Source organism: Crocodylus siamensis, chromosome 4 (genome assembly GCF_052110815.1).
Source record: "Crocodylus siamensis isolate JL-2025a chromosome 4, ASM5211081v1, whole genome shotgun sequence".
NCBI classification, from domain to species: Eukaryota; Metazoa; Chordata; order Crocodylia; family Crocodylidae; genus Crocodylus; species Crocodylus siamensis.
In genome coordinates, this window is record NC_143398.1 from 159,106,069 (window position 1) to 159,129,715 (window position 23,647).

The following is a 23,647-nucleotide window of genomic DNA, read 5'->3' on the forward strand; positions in this document are numbered from 1 at the left end:
CCCAAGCCTGCTGCCTGGCCCTTCACACAGGTCTGAGTTTCAGGCCTGGAGCCCAACTTTGACTAGGCTCTATCTCAAAGCAGTACTGGCTCTGCAGGCTCCTTCACGGAGGTGAAAAGGAGCTCAAGCATGATCTAGTCCACAAAACCAGCTGAAAGGATCCTGAAACAGCTTGGAAGCAGGGACAGCACGGGGAGAAGGAGCCACTTAGCCATGGCACAGCCCTACAGAGATGTCTGCTTCAACTGACCCTTGGCCAAAGAGAATCTATCCATCTGTCTGCCTATCCATCCGTCTGTCTGTCTGTCTATCAGTCTGTCTAATGTACTATCGCTGTGATGCTCAGGTGCCACATGCACTAATGAAAACCCCATATGGAGAAGGTCCTCACTGCTTCTCTGCCCTCAGCTTGCTGAGCAGGATCGCTGGTACAGCCTCCTCCCACCCACACACATAACCACAGTCCTGTGCCATGCCACAGCCCTGTGCAAAGAAAGGAGGTCTCACTTCATGCTCATGACCAGCAGTGCCACAGCCCCAGTCTAGTGGTCTGTGTCAGACTGCCTCACAGGAGACCAGCTGGGGCTCTTGGGCAGAGCCCTGGTGATGTCCCTACGTGGCAGCTTTTCCCTAAGTCTAGTGCCTTGCACTCCCCACTCGCAGTTTCCGCTTAATGGAGCAATTAAATTCTTCCTTCCCCATTGCTCCTTTGGGGAACAGCTTCCTCAGATCCATCCAAAACTGTATCTATTCTTTTCCCCACTGCTCTCAGGTCACATCATCTTTGACCAAGCTGAGAAGGCAGTGGACACCACAAGTACCCCCAGCCCTCCTGCCAGAGCTAAGCAATGGAGCAGCAGCACCGCAAAAAGGGCCTGTGCAGCTTTCACAGATGCAGCCTCCCCCCCCGCCTCTCTCCCTGTTTTCCTCAGTAGCGGGCCCCCACTGCGTGCTAGCAGCTAAAGGAATCAATCACCGTAATGAAGCTGCAGCCTGCCATGCATGCCGGCTCACCGCAGGGGCACCGAGGAGAGGGAAACGGTGCCAAGTCCTCCAGACGGTTTGGAGAGTCTGGGCCTGGTGCATGTGGGAGCTGCTGCCCCTGCCACACCGGAGCCATGGAGGAAGAGAATGAAAAACTGTGTTCTGTCCTGTAGCAACCACACCCTGACAACAATTTGGTTCAATCGGCATCACTGTCAGGGGGCTCCAGATACTATTTCTCTCTTTCCTTATCCTGATCTTTCCTGTCATTTTTAAAGCCCCAAGATGACCACCCGGGCCTGAGTTTGGCCATCACATCAGTTCCCTCAACAAAGGCAGGTGACAATCAGGGGACTCACGAGATCTGCTGTTCCCCTTCCCAAGTTGGAATTTGCTCACTGGAAGGCTGAAGCCCTGTTTAACCTTTAGGACCTCATAAGGTAAGATGGCAGCAGTGGACCTGTCATGGGAGGATGGTGGTGGAGTACAGACGAGGCAGGGCAGGGTGCTGAGTTACTGTGCTGCCAGTCACCAAGGCCACGTCTGCATCTGACACCACCACAGACCTGCCCTGGAACCGCTAGCCCTGTTACAAACACAGTGGTACAAATGCCCCTTTAACATCTTCCCTGGCGCACTGACACCTGCACCATCAACCTGGCATCAAAATCATTGCTGCACCCCTTCACACAATATTGGTGAGTCCCGTAGTACCCCCCTTCTCTGCTTTCTCATCTCCCCCTCCATCAATTCCCCCACTACAATGACACTCTCACCCCCATCAGCACCACCATCTTCGTTGTCTTTCCCAATGCCATGCTGCTGGAGCAAGCTGGGAAAACTAGTTTGGAGAGGGGGAAGTCTCCACTCTGCAATGCTGTGTAGTGGTAGTTCTGAGGCATGATAAGCCATGCAGCTCTTGAAGAAGCTTCTCAGTCATGTGGGCTTGGGCAATGGTTCTCAGCTAGTAAGTACCATCAGACTCACCTTCTACAGGTCCAGGATAGAGGGGTGGTGGCTGTTCTGTCAGGACTGCAGCTGAGAAGAAAATAGATTATTTTGGTTCTTTAGCAATTTTAAAATTTTAGGTGTGGAAAAGTTATCCTCCGTTCTGAATAAAAACAAAATAAGCTGAGGCTTTTGAAATCTTGGGGAAAAAAGAATAGGTTGGGATGAATCAATCCAAACACTTTGCTTGGTGCTTTTAAAAAGCTTTTTTTTAAAAAAATCAGTTTTGTGGAAAATGTAAGGGAGTTGGGAAGGGAAAAGGAGTTTCCAAGGGAAAAAAACTGCAACATTTCATTGGTAGAGATTGAAATCTCGGCATGTTTTTGAGGGGGAAGTTGTGTCACTGGAAGAGAAAACATTCTGTGTAAAAACCATGGCCCAGGTCTGAGCAGGTCACAGGAACAGCAGCACAAGACTGTTCAGGCGGCTGAAGCAGCAATGCCCAGCCCCACACCTCCACATTCCAGATGAGTTGACCTCCTCCCATGGGACCCAAGCAGCATCTGCCAATTGGTGGCTGAGTGTTGCAGCTTCTGCTCTTCCCCCTCCACCCCTCCCCACAGCTCCCATCTGCTGATCAGCCTGTGTGTTACTCCCAGTGAGACTAACAACGCGCCTCTGGTCTACTGCCACCAGTTTTCTTAGGTGAGCAAAAAGTGGGCATGGTTCCTGGCTGAGCTGGTAGGAGCTGGGCTGAGATGGTCTGAACCAGAAGTCATCCTCTGGTGATCCTACAGCTGCTGTCTTGCTGCTCAGCCTGTGTGCTGATGCTCCTTTTGATTTTGGATCAAAAGGCCCAAGCATAGTATTGAGAGCCAGGAACTATGAAGCCCAAACCCCTGGCAGACTCTCTGCAGCTGTGAGCAAGGTGCTTGATTTTTCCACAGGGCATGGGCAGATTAAATGTTTATGTTTGGTGTAACTAGTATTACAATGATGTAAAAATGTAGTGTACAGACAAGGCAAACCCTTTATGGCAACTTTGCCAAATCTGATGGAAAGTTACCCCTGAAAGAATCAGGGCTAAAACTTTACTGGTGTAAAGTTTTACCCCTGAAAGAATCAGGGCTAAAACTTTACTGGTGTAAAGTTGCATTGTTATCTGTGTGGTCTGTCCACATCCTAGGGTAGCCATTTGCAAAAAATAACTGTACTACCTGCTTCCCCCCAAACATCTAGTGACAAGGTGTACTCTGTGAAAGCTGCACACCAGTCTCTTCCTGATCCCAGTATCATTTATATTTGTCTATAAAAGTGATGTAAATTATACCATGGTATGTCTTTGCCCATGCCCTCAGTTGCTCCATCCTCAATCAATGGGGAATCAATGGGTTAATGTCTATGTGAAAGGCTCTAATTCCCAAGAAGCACTCTGCCTTGGGAATAGGCTAAGATCTGGGCTGTTTTTCAAGCAAATGTCTTTACTGGAGGCATGCAATGATCTGATGTTACTGCTGTTGAAAACAACAGCCTCATACTGTATTTACAGCTTGGATGGTGCAGGGTGCTTGCTTCACACAAGACAGGCTGGACAGCTCCTCTTAGGATCATTAGTGTTGTATCGCAGAAGCACCTCAGTCATGGGCATGAAGCAGGACCCTTCAGTGCTAGGCACTGTACAAATACCGAGCAAAACGATGGTCTCTTCTACAATGCTATTTATGTGAGCAAATTGACAAAGTGTCACAACTGAGATCAAAGCACTGCATAAACATGTGGAAACAGCCCCTGCCCCACAGAGCTTACAGTCTAACAGGGCAACAAGACAAGTAAACATCTGCATCAACCCAGAGCAAGGTGTGATCTAAGAACCCAGATCTCCTGCCTTCTCCTTCCTGGGATTTCATCACAAGCCCATGCTTCTGAAACCACACCAATGGTTTGAGAACAAAATCTCCTGCTCTTTGATAATTAAAGCGGCATGTTACATTTGCAGCTTCATGGGCTGGGTTTTCCTGCAGAGAAGCGCAGTGACTTGCAAAATTACACTGGCAGGCAAAGGAATGAAGGCCCTAGTGCAGTGAAAAATGAAAGCTTTGCACAACCCAAAGCCCTGCTCCTGTAAACACCTTCAGCAAGTCCCTCAACCCAGTCTAGATAAGGTAAGTGCTTTGGGGTCTGCAGACCTCCACTGTCTTGGGTGAGAGTGTAATCTGCTCCTAGGATAGGCAATAGGCTTGGCTGCCAGTGGCTTTTTCAGACTCAGGCATTTAACAGTTCCCAGCAGCAAAACGAACATAGCTCTCACCCAGAGATATGCCCTCCTTAGTCATCCCAGCTTCCCTCCTAGGGATGTCTCCTCTATTAAAATGAAGTGGATTTTTGGTCCTCAGGCATGAGGAGGCCTGTGGTTATGGACTTGCTCAGGAACACTGGCTGAAGCCTGCCTTTCTTTCCCCAGACAATCATCTCTAAAACCCTGCTGTTCAATTAGGGATGGTTTGCTACAGGACAGAACAATCAAGGGGTGACACTCCCATCCCCTTAACTCTGCTCTCCCTCATGTTTTCAACTTCAAGAGCATACTGCTGGCATCTCCCTGTCCATATTGACATGGGCAGAGCAGAGGCTGGGGGGGGACAACTCTCTGGCACTGGGCCTCTTCTCCACACAGGCCATTCCCCAACATTGGTCAGTCTCTTTGCCTCAACCATAGGCAAACAAGCCAAGCGGTGTATTCCTTCCACAGTCATCCATGCCCATCAAATTACCAGGTGTGTGTGTGGGGGAGGCAATATTGTTAGCTTTTGCCTGGGTCCCTTCTGTGCATTCACTCTCATTTAAAATTCCGATTTAAACCAAAGAGCCTCTTTAAATTTCTGCATTAGCATGCCGTTTGTATGTTAGGCCAAGATGCTGGGGACGCGTTTGGCAGGAGCCATCCTCCGACAGCTTTTGCCAGCAATAAAACAACACATGAATAAAAGAAAGTCAGTCGCTTTGGCACATGATTGCAAGGTAGCTTTGTACTCAGGGAGGACTGGCAAGCATGGTGGGGGGAGAAGGATGCATATCAGGGGCTTGGTTCACTGGGGTCAAGGCTGCATTCTCCACCCCCCTCCACTTCGGACACCATGCAGTGGAATTCATAGGCCTGAGAACGGAGCGGGATTTGTTTGCAAGGGGCAGTTTGAGGACGTTGTTATCAAAGGGAAGGTCTCTCTTTCTCTCTCACTCCCCCTTAGCCTCCCAGCCCTCCCCCCCCTTTTCCCCCTTGGGTGATATCTTCCTTCTTGGTGGGGACAGATGTCTCCTTTGATGAGGACATGAGGATTTGGCTGGGATCCTGTTCAGCCCAACTTCATTAATGGGCTTCTACTGAGCTCGGGAACAGGTGGGGTCAGAGAGCTATCAATTCTCCAAAGAGAGTCTTCTTGCATAAAATACGACGGGAGGGACGGTTCTGACAGACTGAAGGACGGAGAGCAAAGCTGTCTGGTGACTCACAGGCGAGGGCTCAGGAAGGCAGTTCGCTTGCTCACAAACATGCACACACACATAGTTCTCTTGCTGATCACCCATTCTGTGTGCGCACACACAGCCTGGGAATCTTGATTGCCATGTACTCACATACCCACCTTGAGACAGAGCTGGGTGCCCTGGTGTGTACACATGTGCACACTCACAGAGATGGTCTGCCTACACACATATGGGCTAGTCTCCTGTGCATGCACATGCATGCATGTGTGTGTGTGCACACACACATACATGCATGCAGAACTGGCCACTTGTGCACAGACATGGACCCATACACACAAAGCTGGCCTCCCGTGCATCTCCCCACCCACTCCCAGTCACACATGCACACCTCTTGCTCCCAGCCTGGCATGCAGGCCCCTTCCAATCTCATCTCACCCTGGTCAGGGCTAATAGTCCTACCAGGCACAGACCTGCCAAGTTCGCCTTCCTTCGTTTGCCTGTTTGCATCATATGGGTCCCTGTGAGGGTAGCAATCATTTAGGGCTGGGGGCATGGCACAGAACCTGAGCCTCAATGCCAGCCAGAAAGGAATAGTCCCTCATCCCCTACCTCCTGACGAACTGTAGCCACGAGTCTGCAGGCTCAGAGCTTGAAAGGGCATTACACATGCTTGCATGATCCCAGCTGCTGAGCTGGGTCGAGCCACAACACCCATCACAGAAATGCCCACTCCTCTAGTGGCAGGCTACACCATCTGGTCCTGGTCCCTATGTCCCTGGTTCCACCTCCTGGCAAATGTGCACTCAAGGGTTTTCTTTCTTCCCCTCAAGAAAGGTGCCAAATCTTCAATGCCCCCAGGTTACAACACCTGCTTTGTTTTCCTAGAGTATCTGAGAGTGCCAGAGAATCAAGTTCCTAGCCTTTACTCTACCTCCCAATGCTTCAATATGCTAGACACCTTTAGGTGTTAGTAGGTAAATTGAAGCAGACTACAACCCAGGATTCCTGACTCCCAGACCTTTCCTCTAATCAACAGTCCTACTGAAGATGAACTCCATGGGCTGTGCTGGTCAAAGCCACCAGCCCTGCTCTTTAACCTCTGAGATATAGTTCACTGCTGCACAGAGTTGCTTTGGAAGGCTGCAGATACCCCACCGGTCCACCACAGGGCATGGACATGGGGATGGCAGATTTGAAGGTTCCCTGCAAAGACACTGTGCTATGGAAGCTGTGTGGTCTCCCAGGACAGGAGGGCTTAGCAATCAATTGTCACAGACTCTGAGCAGATGCTGCCCACTTTGGACCTGCAAGGTCTCAGCAGTGCTCCATCCGCTGGGATTTCCCAAGGCAAAAGTGTAGGGGAGGAAGTGGGAAGGAAGCCACTTTCCTCCAGCAGGGAATAGACTTGGCCTTTGATTAACATGAGCAGCCTCTGACATGTCGGGGAGCAAGATTCACACTCTCCTGCTGCCATACAAATAAATCTGGTGTCACTGCCTGTCCCATGGGGAACTCCTCCCCCAGATCTTCTCAGCAGTAAATTCTCCAAGTGGGAGTCTCCCAGGCAGGCATAAATAAAAACCCAAGGAGCCCAAGCAAAAGGCAGAACCAGAGGCAGGTCTCACATGTGGATCTCCTCAACCTGGGGCTTCATTTGCTCAGAAAAGAGAAGGTCTGGGAATTCAGGGATCTGGTTCCCTGACTGTGGTTTCTCCTGCTGCCCAACATACACAGGGCTCCATCTTTACCCCCACCCTCCAGCCTGCCTTGCAGCCGCTCTGAACCCATGAGCTCAGCAAGGTCTTCCGCTTTACTCCTAGTGTATCCTCTGTGGTGCATATCTGCTTATCACCACAGTGCCTTGCAATTTTGGGTGCATCTCTCCTCACAGCAGAGCCATGCCATCACCCCGTTACAGCCAGGGAGCAGAGAAGTTATATGATTTGTCCAAGATCACACAGGTGGTCTGTAGGTGAGCAGACCCTGCAACCCTGTTCTTCCAAGCCTCAGGCTCATTCCCTTGCCACTGCCCCATCCGTCCTCTGCCAGCCCAGCTTGATGCCTCTCAAGAGCAAAGACAGTGAGTTGCAGTGCCCTGGATGGTGACCTGGGGGGACCTGGCTGAAATTTCCTTTGGGAGGAACATGGGCTGAGGGAACTAGATTTGTATCTTGAATTTTGACCCAAGTAAGAATAGGATGCCAAGGGTCCTGGTGTGAGAGGCTCATGCACTAACCCCATAAAGCCCTCACCTTTCTATCCCTCCTGGCTTAAGCCCTGAGTATGGAGAGTGTGATTAGGTCAGGCAGGGGTGTCAGCTGTTCCAGTGCTATCCTGGATGCCACTCTCCTCTAGCCAATCGCCTGTTGGCTCCTGACTGGACACCCAGCCTCTCACTGATTTCTAGCTTCAGTCCTTCAAGTCAAGCAGACGTTTCTTTAAAAACTGAGAAAAATGCACCAAAAATAATAACAAACCCCCAGACCTGGAAGCCCCAGTGCCAGGGATTTATTAAAAATGTACTGATTGTTGCTAAGCAACAGGTCTCTGCACAGGATGATCAGACAAGGTAGCGTGATGTCCTCCAGGCAACAGACACGTTTGAAGAAGCTGCCCAGGATAGAGCCAGGCTCTGGGGTCACTAACCTGTTCCTGGGAGTGGGAAGGGGATGCACTGGAAGCAGAAGCATTGGGGGTACCCAACAAAGTCAAGTCACTTTTAATGCTAGTATTTAATATCACAAGCAGCCCTCGTTCTTCTGTAGTCCCTTTCATCTTCAACCACACAAACCCACCGAGATGATTACTGGCCTTCACAGTCATGGAGAGATGATACAACTTGGCCCAAAGTTACACCACAAACATGGGTCACAAGCTGAGGAATCTCAGCTCCCATACCCCTTGCTTGTCAGCCTCAGTCTTAAACAACTGAGTGAAGAGAGAACAGAGTGCATTGATGGGTGACAAAAATGACTAGGTTTCTACATAAGGAGGGGCTGGCAGGCCAGGGCAGGGGAAGATGGAGGTTGGTTCTGAGGAAGAATGTAATAGATGTCCACAAAATAATGAATGTGAGAGAGAAAGCTCCTGTGACTGGGGATGGTTTTGTGCAGGGTCCATCCTTTAGTTCCATGTTTATATAGTACGAAGCATGAGGGATGTCTTCATCCAGACCCAGAGCTCCCAGGAGTTTCCCCAGTACCAATTAAAACATCAAACCCCCTAATCAGCTATTTAATTTTATCCATTCTTATAGGACAGGAGCAAGAGGATATAAAATGCAACTGAAGATGACAAATTTTCAACTGACCAAAAAGTTGAGTGGCCTAAAACATTTCATTCAAACCTTTTCTTTCTAAAGAAGAATGGCTCTTTTTTCAAAATGAACTTTTTTTGTATAAAATACTTGTTTCCCTACTCCAACATGTTCCAGTTTTTCCATTTAAAAAAAAATCTTTGATTTTTTAAAAGCCGAATAGGAAAAAGATCGGGTTATTTTAAACCTGTTTTCTGGTTTTGTTTTTTTCATAACTCACTTCTTTAGTGGAAAAAAAGTAGGGGAAGAAGAGAAAAGAACAGGAGAAAACTGGGCAAAAAAAGAATAATATCAGAAAGTTAGTAACCATTTAACTTCTTTTCCAGAAAAATGTGAGGAAAATGAAATTTTGAAAAAAATTAAAAGGATCCATGAATGGATCAGACACCGATGTGAAAATGAGAACATTCGGGGGTACTTTGCAGGGTGAAAAGCATTTTGTGAAATAACCTCCCTTAGCACATTATTCCATAATTGCCACCAAGGGGGTTGCTTGCACCCTCATCTGGAGCATGTGGTCTTGAGTACTGCTGGAAATGGGATACTGGACTGAGAAGACCACTGGCCTGATCTAGTCTGATAGTATTTGCAGTCCTGCCATGATACTGTAGATTGGTAACTGTCCCTGCTGGGCCTAGCAAACTATATGTGTAAAGGTATAAGTGGGATAATGAGGGAATGGAAAAACAGCTCTTTCCAGGGGCAATTCTGCTTTTCAGGCCAGATATATTTTGTAGATGGGCACAGTGTAAGCACTATTTTCCCTCTTCTGATACCATCACCACCCCCCTGCCTATGAGCATACGTCCAGCACCTTTTGGGCTGTCTTACCCACCCAGAAGAAGTTAGTATCATTGTAGTCTGTGTTTATATTAAATGGCACCTTCCCTGTGTACACACAGACATCACTCTGGGAATGAGATGGTCACATACATGCAAGCAAACCTCTCTCTCAGCCTGGCACCAATACTTCAACACAAGCAGCTAATCTGCCTCCGGAACTAACACCAACCTGAGTAAACTCTCCTGCTGTTCAGATAGCTCCCAAAGCTGCTCCTACATAAACCTTTCCCAACCCAAAAGCAGGGACAACACAGTGAGCGCACGTACACGTGCACATATACTGTGTAGCAACCTAAATGACTGCATAGTACAGGCATGGATCTACATGTGTATGCCTATACTGCACAGTAAATATGGCGACTTATGCATAAATTTGATACCTGCAGTATGCGGGTATCATTTTTACACCCGATTAGTTACTGTGCAGTAACACACGTTACTTACTGGACAGTAACAGTGTGTGTGTGGACTGACTTGGGACTAACTTTAGTCCCAAGTCAGTCCACATACTGAGTTAATGCACTTTAACGCCTGCATGTGTGGATACCGGCCTATTCCCGCTTACTGTGCAGTAGTTTACTGCACAGTAAATTTAAGCCAGCATAAATGCACATGTAGACATGCCCAATGTCTTTCCCCAAGAATCAAAACTTGCTTGTACAGTAAGAACATGGTAGACTTGAGTGTAACAGCACCATCTGCTGATACCTGCAACAACAAACCAAAGTGAAGCTAGAAGCAAAGGCCACATTCAGCTCCCTCCAGACAAAAGCACAGAGCCCTGATATTACGAGCTATAAAGATGCTGGACATGAAAGCAGAGGCCCATCCTGTTCAGGACACATTTTGCTTTAATGCAGGGTTAGGTGCACATGGTATTGCAGGCACCCTCTAGTGGTAGTTTTAACTATAGTACTTCTTGGTAAAGGAAATGCCTGTTCAATTAACTACCCAAAATCCTTAATGGCAAGACAAGCAAGTCTGTGTTTGGAGAGTGACAAATAAAGCACTGTGGATTGTTAGCAGCAAGGCTCAGGGTTTCCATCTGCCAGTATTAATTAATTATTGGCATTGCAGTAGAATGGAGAGGCTTCCATCAAGAACCTTTTGCTAGGAAAACAGGAGTGGAAGGGACCACATGAGTCACTTGCTTTGTTACCCTGCTGATACAGGTACTGTGTCAGAACAGCCCATTCATAAGCTGATTAATCTTCATCCGAAAACTAGAATCATAGGAAAACAGGGCTAGCAGGGCCCTCAGCCCAATCCGCTCCCCACAAGGCAGGACCAGCCCTGACTAAAGCATCCCAGCCCAGTGTTTGTCCTAGCTGCTCTTAAAAACTTCTAGTGATGGCGATTCCACAGCCTTTCTGGGAATCTGGTCTAGCCCTTCGATACCTTCCTTATTAGCATGTTCTTAGTAGCCAACTATATCTTCCTGGTTGCAGATAGGTTTCTGGCCCACAATGACCCTCCTGGGAACTTGTTCCAAACATTTGCTGCCCTGGTGCTTGGAAACCTTTTTCTGGGTGCTATATAAGCACTTAGCAGGCAGCAGTACCTGCCCTGAAGCGGTCCTAATATAGAAGTGTAGACTCACCCCTCCCAAACCTTAGATGGTGGTAATCTCTTTTGATTTGCAGCATAATGCAGACCATACCCAGAATTAATTCCTGCTTCAAACCCAGGCATGGTGGTTGAACCAGGGCCTCCAATCCTGATTTAACATTGCCCCCCAAGATGAAGTGTTTCAGGAATTATATGATCTTGCTGTGGAAAAGCTGTGCTTTATTTCTAATCTGAAAAGTAACCAGGCAAGGCAGAATTGCTGCCTCCTGCTTTACTGCTGGGAAACCTAAGATAAATTGTGATTTGCACCCAGATCTCCTGAGTCCTAAACTGTCTGTCCCTACTTATAAATAAATTGCCTGTACGTGTCCAGTGTAAGCTGTTTGCAAGAGATCAGTGTTGCACATGGACTGAACTTGGCCCCAGCTATGGGAATGGTTTCTTCAGCTATATTGTATGGCTAATGCTCATCCTGGGCCTGTTGCTGGGCTGCATTTTTTGACTACTACTGACTTTGCAGCAAGGGTGGGACTTAGATCCCTCTGCTCCAAAAAACCCTTCCCACCTGAGCTAAAAAAGAATCCCCTTGGACAGTAAGCAGTGAGGGGTCTATGAAATAACAGAGTAGTGCCAACATTGCCCTGTAAGGGGGCAGTGGTAGGCCCACTAGCCCATCCATTTTGAATACCACTGGGGTCACTGAGTGCAGTCCCCTGCCATTGGAGGCAGCCAGGTCATAGAAACCTCTTTTATATTCCTGGTGGCATCTAAGGAATGGAATAAGAGACCTCTTTGGAAGTGGTTCCAGGAAGGCTCCCAAGGGCATGGAGCCTGCATCTATGGCATCTGCCATCGAGAGCTCAGCTGGTGCCTTCAGGGGAGACTCGTTGATATACACTGGCTGTGGATCTGGCCAAAGGTCCCAAGAGACCTGGTGGTCAAGTTCAGCTAGTAAGGTGATGCCTGCTAGCAGGCTGGTGGCCTCCTGGCATGCTGGCATTTTGGCATGGCGCAAGAGAAACATGGAGCCAGGAGCTCTGCCAGAACCTAGGGCATCGGGTGGGGAATACGAAAACACTTGGAAGGAGGTGAATGGCGCCTCCTGATGGCTCTTTAAAGGCAGCTCTTGTCTCAGTCTCATTACTTCCTCCCGCACCTGCCCTTCCCCCATCAGGCTTCCTTTCCAGCCAGAGTGGTGAGCACAGCAGGAGGGAGTGGTGGGGGGGGTGCTCACTGGAGGGGAAGGAGAGTATATAGGCTGTAAAGGAGATTGGTGAACATCTGGCCCGATCTGGAGTGACTTTTGGTTCAGAGCCAGGAGGAGGAACCATTCTCAGATGCTTCGGGGGAAGGGGGATGTACAGTGGAAGAGGGTGGAAGGTGAGCAGGAATTGTGTGGCTTGGCTGAGCCAGGCTGGAGAGAAGGGCACGGACAGATGTCTGGTGGAGTGAGAAAAGGAGAAGGAGGGGGGGTGAGAGGGGTCTCCAACTGGGACACTTCCAAAGAAGACCAAAATCAGTTGGATTTTTGCAGAGATAACCAAGGGGCTCTCAGGCTTTGCAGGGGGGGCAGCACTGCCATCCAGCCACCACAGACAAACCCTGTGAGCTTCTCCAGACCTGTCTCATTGCATCAGGAGCTGAGCTTCCCAAAAGCATGATCCAGTTTGGAGCAACTCCATGCAGGGCAACAAACACAGTTTGAGGAGGGATGGACTTAGAGGATTCACAGAAGATGGTAGCTCCTTGCTCCTGCTCTCCCATCCTCATGGCCCTCAGGAACAAGGCAGGGCTAGCTGGAACCTGTGGCAGTTGCTGGGTATTTGGATTGCATCTCTCAGTGGGTGGCTGGGAATACCCAGGCACCTCGGTTGCAATCCCATCCCTCACTACAGGGACAAAATGGAGCCCGGGCTTTGTGCAAAGAGGCAGACTGGCAACAGCCGCCACCCTTTGCCAGGCTGAATCACAACAGCACTGGTTGGTGAGGGAGAAAAGGGACCGTGCTGGAGGCTGGGTAGAAAGCTGGGGTTTGGAGTTTCAGACACAGCCCCATGCACTGCATAGACCTCTTCTAACTCCAAAATACAGCACAGAGACTTAACCCTGAGATGTGCTTGCTCCTCAGCCTCTTGCAAGTGCCCACTGCCCGTGTATCTCGGCAGGGCTGCCCTCTCTGCACAGCCAGTCGGGAGGAATAACTCAAGACAGCAGGTTTTAATTTAACTGCCAACGTGGTTCGCCCCCTCGTGTCACGCCAGACGCTACCCAAACCCAGCCAATTAACCGGCCGGAGGGAAACAAGGGCAAAGTTCACTCATGCAGCCCCAGAGCCTACCACCTCCCCTTCCAGTTGAGCCCCTGCCTTTAGGAATTGGTGCACTGCCTAGGGCTTAAAAAACTGGGGAAGGGAATGGGGGTGACAGGGATCAGGGGAGAGAGGCCTATTGAGGCATGGAATAAAATCACAGAGTGGGAGACTGAAAAATCCAAGCCAGACATACACAGGGCTGGATTCTCTCTCTCTCACTCTCCATGAAGGGTGGTGGGGGGTAGGAAAGAGGGGGAGACTGCCCCCCATTCCTTGGCACATGCAAGTTAAACCCCAAAGTCCATCCGCCTCAAGACGGGTGAATTAAGATATAGAATATTAACGTATGTCAGGAATAAATGACTGCCACAGAGGTGCCTAATCTGTTTTTCTAATATGACCACAAGCAGAGAGTTAGTGGAATTAGGGCGACAGCTGCTGTGGGTTTTTTTTTTCCCTCCCTCTCCCCTCTCTCTCTCTCCCTCTCTCTCTCTGCTCAGCGCTCCACACGCCGGTAGAAACGGCGCCCTCCACTCTATTTCTCTTAATCTTCCTCCATTCTGCGCTTTTTCCGCAGGCTGTGCTGCCAAAGCTGGCTGTCGTCGGCGTCACACCTTACTGCTTTTAAAGATTGCTCCACAGAGAGCTGGGGAAAATGGCAATTTTGTGTTGATGCAGGCTGGCAGCAGTTGGGAGCAGGGGAAAGTGAAGAAAAGTTGGAACCGGTGCCAAGTTTTCCCTCGGGAGAGATAGGGGGGAAAAAAGAGAGAGAGAAACACACACACACACATGCAGACAGAGGACACACACACATATACACACAGACACAAATGATGGCTTAGATACAGTAGAAACATGCATTTGCACAATCCCTTTGAAATTTACCATCAAGATTCTACCATGTGCTAACGCAAGATGTATGTTAAAGAGTGTGTGTTTGTGTGTGTATACGTGTGTGTGTGTGTGCGCGCGTGTGTGTATGTTCCTTTTTTTTGGATAGCAGTAGAATGCAATATGCAAATGAGATGGTTATTACCGCAATGTTCGTCAAGCTGAGCTGAGAAGACATTAATAGCCTGATGAATATGCATGTGAATTTGTTAATTAAGTTAATTATTCTGCTGAAAATGCATTCGTCTTCCAAGGACATTTTCCCAATGATTTTTACATGCTTCAGTCATTAGTCATGCTATATTTTATCAGGGAAATGAGTTTGCTTAAGTTGTAAAAAAAGAAAAAGAAAAGAAAGAAAGAAAAAAAGGAAAGGCAAAAAATTGTAAAAAGAAAAAATAAAAAAATGGGAGAAGAAAAGAAAAAACAAAAAAGAAAGCCTAAAAGTTGAGAATTGGAAGGATTTATTCCTAGGAAAAAAAGTTTGGAGAAGTTATTCTGATTTGGAAACAACCCCAAGTTTTCTGGAGGGGGGCTAGAATAAAATCTACTTTGCAATTTTTTTGCTCTATCTTTTTTTTGATGACAAACTTTTTTTTCCAGTGCCAAATTTCCAACACATTAATTAATTGTTGTAGCCAATTAACTGTAGTTGTGCAAATGAGTTTAGCACTAATTACCATGCAGTGCCTGTAATCACATAAAAAACTTGCTGAGAGATAGAGGGGGAAAAAAGGAAAGAAAGAGAGTGGAAATGGAAGAGAAGCCATGTACTTAAAGGACCAACACTCTGATTTCACCCCATGCCCTGAGGAAGGGCCAGCATGGACAGGAAAGGCATATCCCATGAAAGATCCCTGAGCAGGCAAGCAGCAGCAAAAAGCGAGCAAGCCTGAGCTTCCTTTTGTCTTCTAAATGCTGATGGGACTTTAAGAACACGAGTCTTAAAACTCCAGCAGTGATGATTAAATCAAGTCAGCTCTGCTTTACATAATATTTCTGTCGTTCCTTTAATTCTGTAGCTAGGCAAGGAATTAAAGCAAGTAGCCCCTGATGTAAATAGGTATAATCAGCTTTTTAAAATATCTCTTTTTAATAGAACCAAGGAGGCCTATCTCTCCTCTCTCACTCTCTAGTGCTCATGTCCACACCAGAGAAGGCTGGGGTTGATAGTTTTGCCTCCTTAGAATCAAATTTAGGGGAGTGTTTCTAAAGACATGGAAGCATCTAATTCCCATGGGATTTCCAAGGGAGTTAAGCACCTAAATGTCTTTAAAAAGTTGGCAGCCCCCTCATATGGGAGTTGTGACAGACAGTAGCTCTGCAGGCTTCATGCTCATGCAGCCTCAGCTGAAGTTCACAGCCACCATCTTGTACATGACAGTGGCCTCCAAGCTCTGGTTAATCCGTCTACCTGAGACTTGCCTGCTGGGTGTAGGCCATGATGGTGACTTATTATGTATGTTTCAGGACCACATCAAAGCCTCAGCTAAGACCAGATCTTGCACAGTGCTGGATGGACACAGAGCAAGAGGCAGTTGTGTAGATAGGAAAAGCGTAACTTGGAAAAATGAAATGACTCAATCAAGATCACACAGGGAGTTGGCATCAGAGATGGAAATTGAACCCAGATCTGTTGAGCCCTAGGTCTGCACAAATTCACTTGTCCTATCTTTGACTGCTATGACAGACACGGAGCCTGGGTCACAGACCAAAACTAGCCTTAAATGGCATGCAGATCTTCCAACAGCCACATGATAGCGGCCTCTTCGGGTCAGTCTTGACCTGGACTAGATTTAAAGCCATAACATGGAGGTGAAAAGCTCCAACCACTGCTTCCCATGCCCAGGTTGCCTCACTTATATCTTATTTCTTTCTACAATGAGCAACAATAGTGTGTTTCATAATCCCACCTCCTAAGAGTTTATAGTATAGAATCATGGGGTTGAAAGAGACCTCATGGGTCATCTACTCCAAACCCCCACACAAATGCACAAACATCACTCCTAAATCATCCCTGACAATGCTTATTTGACTTCTTTTGAAAAACCTCCAAGGAAGGAGATACAACTTCCCCAGGCAGTCTTTTCCACTGCCTCACTGTTCTAACAGTAAGAAAGTTCTTCCTGATATCTGATCTAAACCTACTGGGCTGCCATTTGAAGCCACTGTTTTGCATCTGCCATTTGCAGGAAGGGAGAACAATTGTTCTCTCTCTTCTTTGTGGCAGACTTTCAGATATTTGAAGGCTGCTATCCTGTCTCCCTTTAATCATCTTTTCATCAAACTAAACATGCCTAGTTCTCTTAACCTCTTCTCATATAACTTTCCTGTCAATCCTTTTATCATTCCTGTCACCCATCTCTGGATCCTCTTTAACTTCTCCACATTCTTTTAAAGTATGGAGCCCAGAACCATGCACCTAGATGGGGGCAGTGTATCTCGAATCCCTTTTGATGGATTAAGATCTGGCCTGAAGTTAGGCAATCCATACAAGAACAGCAGCCCTGGACAACACTAGCAGTAAAGGGGCACTTGGGAACTTACAGAGAGAGCAAGGCAATGATGCTGTAGGAAAAGCAAAGCCAAGGCTAGGAAAAGAGGCCAAAGGAGCCACAAAGCAATGCAGCAAGAGCAGCACAGGAAATGAGAGCCAATGATTTGTTGATTCAGGTCATAATTTTGCTCTCACTGAGGACTGGTGAGACCATATCCTAGTGCCATATGGTGCTTGCAGTGGGTGAACGGCAGGGGAAACTCCACTTAAGAAAAGGAATCACAGACAGGGTGAATGAGGCGGGAATCTAGCCATAGCGACCACATGATCCTTGGGTAAGAACTGCAACACTTACGGCCACAAGCTCTTCTCCAAGATCTATGTCTACACATACATTTAGCTATATACACAACCAACAAGGCCATTGCTCACAGTGCCTTCTGGTGGCACTTGATAATTCTATACAGGACTTCTGAAGAGCAAAACACTTGCCTGTCTGCATCTTACTGTTCACAGGCCTTATCTTACTTATCAGCAGTGGGATCAATTTACAGGCCTGTTTCAACAGTGGAATCAGAAAAGAAAGCTCCAAGCTTAACTCTCCTGTCCAGGAAATTCTGGGCCCCATGGCAATTCCTGGAGGAAACCAAGAAAAGGAGAAGGGCATGGTCATTTAAAAAAAACACTCCCAGACCTCCAGTCCCCTTCCCTCACTATCATCCCCTCCAACCACATTTAATGCACCTTCCAAAAGGTAACTAAAACTCTTCTGAACCTCACATGTGGGTCCAGGCTGGTTACTGGATCTAAGCCAATCTTGCTGCAAAAGCTTTATTTTATCAAGAAAACCCACTGGTTTTTGATTGCTGGTGGCACAGGGAGGCACATAAGTCAGTTGTGACCCTTTGAAGAGCAGTTATCCTCATCTGCAGCTCTGGGAGCTCCTTCTGTCCCAAGTGTCTGTTAGTCTCCAAATACTGAGGTCTTCTTTTAGCCAGCATCCAGCCTGTTTATCCTCTAGAGCAGCCTCACCTCTCCACCACAAAAAGACCACTTTGGGTCATGTTTTGCTGAGGGACTCTGGGGTAACTTCATCCATGATCCAATTTACTTTGGTTGCCAAAACCAGTGAGCAGCATGCCCATACAGAGACAGAACCAGACAGGCAAGTGAGTTGTAATTGGGCAGGATAAAGAATGAAAAGCTCAGGTATGTGAATGAGTATTTGATTGCTGGGGCTACACTCATTGCATTAGAGAGACAGAGCTTTGGTTTTAGCTAACGGTCCAAACTGCCCTGGTGCAGGTGAAGAAGATGGTGCTATGGAGTTGGATTCGAGCACAACATAGCTCACAAGTGCACTAAATTTGTTGGAATGACCTGAGTCCCGAAATACCCATCAGTTTTCAGTGGACTTAAGAGAAGGCCTGGAACAATGGGGCATATTTCAGCACCAAAGAACACTGGCAAATTCATCTTGGGGAGACCAGGATTGTACCAGCAGGAGAGTTTCAGGTGAGGAAGATAGTGCAATGGCAGGGCTGTGTAGAAGCAGGTCCTGAGCATCAAAAGCACTGCAGGCTTGAGTTAGGGGGCACCAGTAAAGCTATAAGGAAAGCCCCAGATGCTTCATTTTCCCCATTCACCTAAGCCAACAAAAACCATAATATTTTGCAATGAAAGTATACTATTTAATTGCTTCCTAAAGACTGCTTTGAAGACCCAACAGAACACACAAATGCTTCAAGGCCAATACTGGATGCTACTATCCATATGGGAGATGCCACAACAAGGGGGGAAACTAGACTTGCTCACTGTCTGGGTGCTCCCAACATACCTCTCTGATTGCTGCATTCCAACCTGTCCTGTTTCCCTGGCTCTTACACATAGAGGACTGAAATGCCTGTGGAGCTAGGTCAGCTGGGAGAGCATAGTGATCTCAGCTCCCAAGCCTGAAGTCCTCAACCATGCAGTAAAATCTCTCCAGGTTCTTTCAGAGCTCCCATGACAGTGGTATCAAGGCTCATAGATTTGGTATTGCTGGGTGGCTATTACAGCTGACTGTTGAATGCTCAGTGCTATATTCAAAACACAACCCACAGTCAGTTGCTGTCATGTGAAATTCATTCTTCAGTGGGCAGAGCTGGCAAACTGCACTGGGCAGCCCAGAGGAAGAAAGATTTTGATGTCACTTCCTTGACTGAGTCTCTTTTGGCAAACCTGGTTGGAGAAGCAAGCATTTAGAAGGGGCTGGTGAGGAAGGCTGGGAAGTCACTCCATGTCTTTTCTGCTTCCTAGTATTACACTGAATGCCTGCAGGCAGCTGGAATTTCTTTTACCTGTATCCATTTCTGAAGGATGTGGGGCTGGGTTCCACAGATGGAGGTGAGAAACAGGCTGCAACTGAGGCGAATGTTTCTGCCTTTGTCTTGTCCTTGGGCTCTATCAGAGCTGGTTATGATGGGAGATGCTCCCTCTGCTGGACAGATTGAACCAGTGGCAGGTTTCTTCTACCTGCTCTTCAGTCAGTGTTTCCATTAGTGTAATTCTCCCTGTTCATCCTCTCTACTTTGGTGAGAATTTCCAGCTCCCCAAGCTTTCCCCCTCTGGGTCTGATGTAGTAATTTATTATAAATAGCAGATGGCCTGTCATTAATATTCTGGCAGTGCAGAAAGACCCCACTTAGAACTACAGCTCCAATGTCCTGGTCACTATGCAGACAATGCCTGCCCCAAAGAGTTTATGGTCTGAATAGGCAAGACAGACAAAGGAAGGGTGAGCAGCTTCATGTTACTGATTGGGTAACAGACACTGAGACAATAAAAGCCTTGCCCAAGGTTATCCAGGGAGCCTGTGGCAGTCTCAGGAGCTGAACTCAGATCTTCTGAGACCCAGGTTGATGCCTTAATTACTAGCCTATCCCTGTGATGTTGTTTTTAAAGAGGGAAAATTCTACCCCAGTCATCTGCCCCTGAGCGGCCAGTTCAAAATGGCTCAATTGGTAGGAATGTCAAGAGGGATTTTCACTGGAATAACCTGTCTGGTCTCAGCCAGCAGGCAGGCATTGTCAGCACAAACAACTATCCCAATGGTTATCTCTCTTTTTTCAGCTGAGGGCTCAAGAACTGGATGGGCTCTGGAGATGCATCTGCTCTTCTACCCCTTAAGGGGCTGAATGCTGAAGCATCTTGGTGGAGACTCATTAAACCAACAAGCATTGGCCAAATACACGTTATTGGAGAACTTATACTTCTGTCCCATTAGACAGTGAGTATTTGGCATCAGAACGCACTCCAAGACCTTGCTGAATGACCCATGTGGCAGGAATACCAGGTTGTTGATCCCAGGCATCTTGATTCAAAGAGATATGCCTGATGCTCCTACATAGAATACACAACAGGCTCCATCCTCTTGTCAAATACTGCATAAAACTGGGGAAACCAGGGAAAAGTACACACCTGGCCCAAAAGCAAGAACAGTAGCTAGACATCTGAACACAGGTCTACAAACAATAGATGCTGATGGGACATCCCTTGGTCTAGAGCAGCACTTTGAGATCTACTGGTACAAACTGCTATGTAGGAGCAAAGTGTTTATTAGTATTATTATTATAATGGAAGATGTCATGGGAGTGTGCAGCTCTGGGCTATTTCACACAGATGGTTTTCAGGAAAGAGATGCATTTTAAAGGTTGCCTGCCAAGGGGAATTAAAAGTTAGGCTTCTGTCCTTTTAAATCCTATATGGTTCCAGTAGACAGCTAAAGAAAGCCCAACAGTTTTTCCCTGCTGCTGGCTTCCCTGTAGAAATCTCAGGAATGTCAAGTCTGATCTTCCCTGCTTTTGCAGGAGAACTGATGGGAGGACTCTGGGATATGGGTCTGAACATTTTTCATCCCTTTGTCAAAGTGGCAAGGAGCGTAGAATCCTTAACAACAAGCTCTTTCTCCCAAGTGTTTCAAAAAATGTGAATAAACATCACTTCCCTTCTCAAACTTCCCTGGACTCATTGCCTTGGTCTCTCTGATGTCATCATTCTCCAAGGTCTCTAGTCCTCCAAAGAGTCTCCTCAGCGGACAAGACCTGAATTTCTGATGTGACAGAAAAACAAACAAAATAACTTTTAAATTATATAATGTATTTCATACAAACATCCATACCATGACCCATGTAGATTTTTCTAAGGCCTACTTAAGCCTATGGTTACTGTGTTCTCTCTGTCTATATTTTTATAGCATCAGCCTATTAACTATGGGCCGACAGCATGGGGATGCGGTCAGGAAGGCCAACCATGCCTTGTCGTGCATCAACAGATGGATCTCAAGCAGGTCCAAGGAGGTGATACTTCCCCTCTATGCAATATTGGTCGGGCCACAGTTGGAGTACTGCGTCCAGTTCTGGGTGCCGCACTTCAGGAGTGATGTGGACAACATGGTGAGGGTCCAAATGAGAGCCACCCACATGATCAGAGGTCACCAGGGCAGGCCCTACATTGACAGGCTAAGAGACCTGAACCTGTTCAGCCTCCACAAGAGAAGGCTAAGGGGGGATCTAGTGGCTGTTTACAAATTAGTCAGGGGGCACCAGCAGGCATTGGAAGAGTCCCTGTTCCCCCGAGCACTACCAGGAGTGACAAGAAATAACGGTCACAAGCTGGCAGAGGGTAGATTCAGGCTAGATATCAGGAGGCGCTACTTCACGGTCAGGGCAGCTAGGATCTGGAAACAACTTCCAAGAGAAGTGGTGCTGGCTCCTACTCTGGGGGTCTTTAAAAGGAGGCTGGATGAAGACCTGGCCACGGTCATTTGACCTCAGTACTTTTTCCTGCCATGGCAGGGGGTCGGACTTGATGATCTGCTCAAGTCCCTTCCGACCCTACTAACTATAAAACTTAGTACTCAGGAATACATCCTTGTTCTCTCTCTCTCTCTCTCTCTCTCTCTCTCTCTCTCTCTCTCTCTCTCACACACACACACACACACACACACACACACACACACACACACACACACACACACCTTTCACCAAACAGCAAGAAGGGCACAAACCCCTTCTCCTCCCATGATCATTTTCAGGACACTTTTAAGTCAAACTCTCCCCAGTAGGGGAAGTGGTTCTAAGTCAAAGTCCAGCTGCATTAGTGAAACACTGCAGGGAAATTGTATAGAAAGACAGAACATGACCTCCTACTTGACCAATGAGAGATCAGTATCTCCTCATTTCAAAAGTGTATTACTCATGGAAAGCTGCTCCTTCTGACCTTTGCACCCCTGAACTTTCTCACCAACTGACTGGAGAACCTGCTACTGACAACCTTGTTCCCCTGACATCTGACTGAGAGTCAGAACTCCAACTGCAGGAAATGCAATCATTGGCATGTCTTGCAAATGGCAAGCTATGAAAGAAACAGCCTGATGGGTTCAAGAGAGACTATTAAACAACAAAAGATTTTTTAAAATAAATAAATGGTAATGAATACTCAGCAACTTTGCATAAAATTTGTCAAAATCTGAATGGGCAAAATGTTTTTCAAGTCATTTTTCTCTTTCTGGCCATAAAGATAAATGAAGATTGTACAAAAGATATTTTGCCTTAGAATCAGAATCATAGAAAAGAAGGACTGGAACTGACCTTCAAAAGTCATCTAGTCCAATCTCCCACCAGATGCAGGATCTTCCTTATCCAAACCATCCTAAACAAATTCACTGTCTCATTTATCAGTAAAACAACCTGGTCAACCCTGACACTCAGCCACAAGGCATAACACCCTAACATGCCACAGGTAAAACAGCAGGGACAATGGTGGCCTATGGCCTGCTGCTGCGAGGGTTGCTAAAATACACTTGAGACATCAAAGAGGCCTTGAGGTAGCCTATGCTGGAGGATCTTAACATGTCAGCTATGCCATGTAATTATGCTCCCTGCCCCCATTTACAGAGGGAGAAACTGAGGTAGGCAGGAAGGAAGTGACATATTTGATGCCCTGCCTTAAGTGAGCACCAGGACTGGAAAGCAATCTGGGGCATTTTAATTAAAAGACTCTGGAAACTGGGAATTTAGAAATGCATGGATTTGGTTTTTAGTTCTAGGCTGGGGAAGGATGTTACCTAATGGCAAAAGCAGGGTGGAACTGAGGGCCATTCAACTACATTTTACTGCCAGGACTAGAAATAGAACCCAGGGGTCTTGGCTCCCAGTCAAGTGCCTTAATTGCTAGACCACCTGTCTCATTACATAGCTGCACATTAGCACTCCATGCACAGGTATGCACACACAAGGCCTGCTCCTCTAGTCATTCCTTCCCAGTAAAACTATGCTCCTGGGTAGTGCAGGTGTCTGCTGTGGGATATATGGAGGGAGAGTCCTCCCTTTTAAATAGTGACTGGAGGGCCTTGAGTACTTATAGGGAAGAAAGAGATAGCTGAACCTCCAAGCCAGTAAGGTCTGTGCAGGAACTGGGTGAGTTTTGGGTTCTGATCTTAGTCAGGAGATCAGACTAGATGGTGAGAAAGGACCTTTCAGAATCTGCACACACCTGTCTATGTTTAAAAGAATCCAAGCTTAAGCATTAGCTCAATCTTTAATAGCTCTCAGCTTTACATTACTATCAGAATCTCTGTTCCCTCTATAGCACCAGATATGCCGCATTCACATCAGGGTGCTAGCGTCTCCCATGCACTGCTAACACAGAGGGTATCGGAGCTAGATTCTGTTTTGCTGCCAAGGCCTGTTTGTACCATAAAGCTTTTGCCACGTGGACCAACAGTGTCCTTTCTTTTTATTTGCACCTATTTTCAGAGGTCATTTCC

The 23,647-nt window shown here is 47.2% G+C and overlaps 1 protein-coding gene across 2 annotated transcripts in view; it reads right to left on the reverse strand.

Moving 5' to 3' along the window:
• Positions 1-23,647, reverse strand: part of CDK12 (cyclin dependent kinase 12) — a 122,305-nt gene that overhangs the window by 21,084 nt on the left and 77,574 nt on the right. For both annotated transcript variants that reach the window (XR_016441961.1, XR_016441960.1), the window contains exon 15: positions 1,972-20,929. The gene's annotated coding sequence lies outside the window, so the exon portion shown is untranslated. The remainder of the gene's footprint in view (positions 1-1,971; positions 20,930-23,647) is intronic.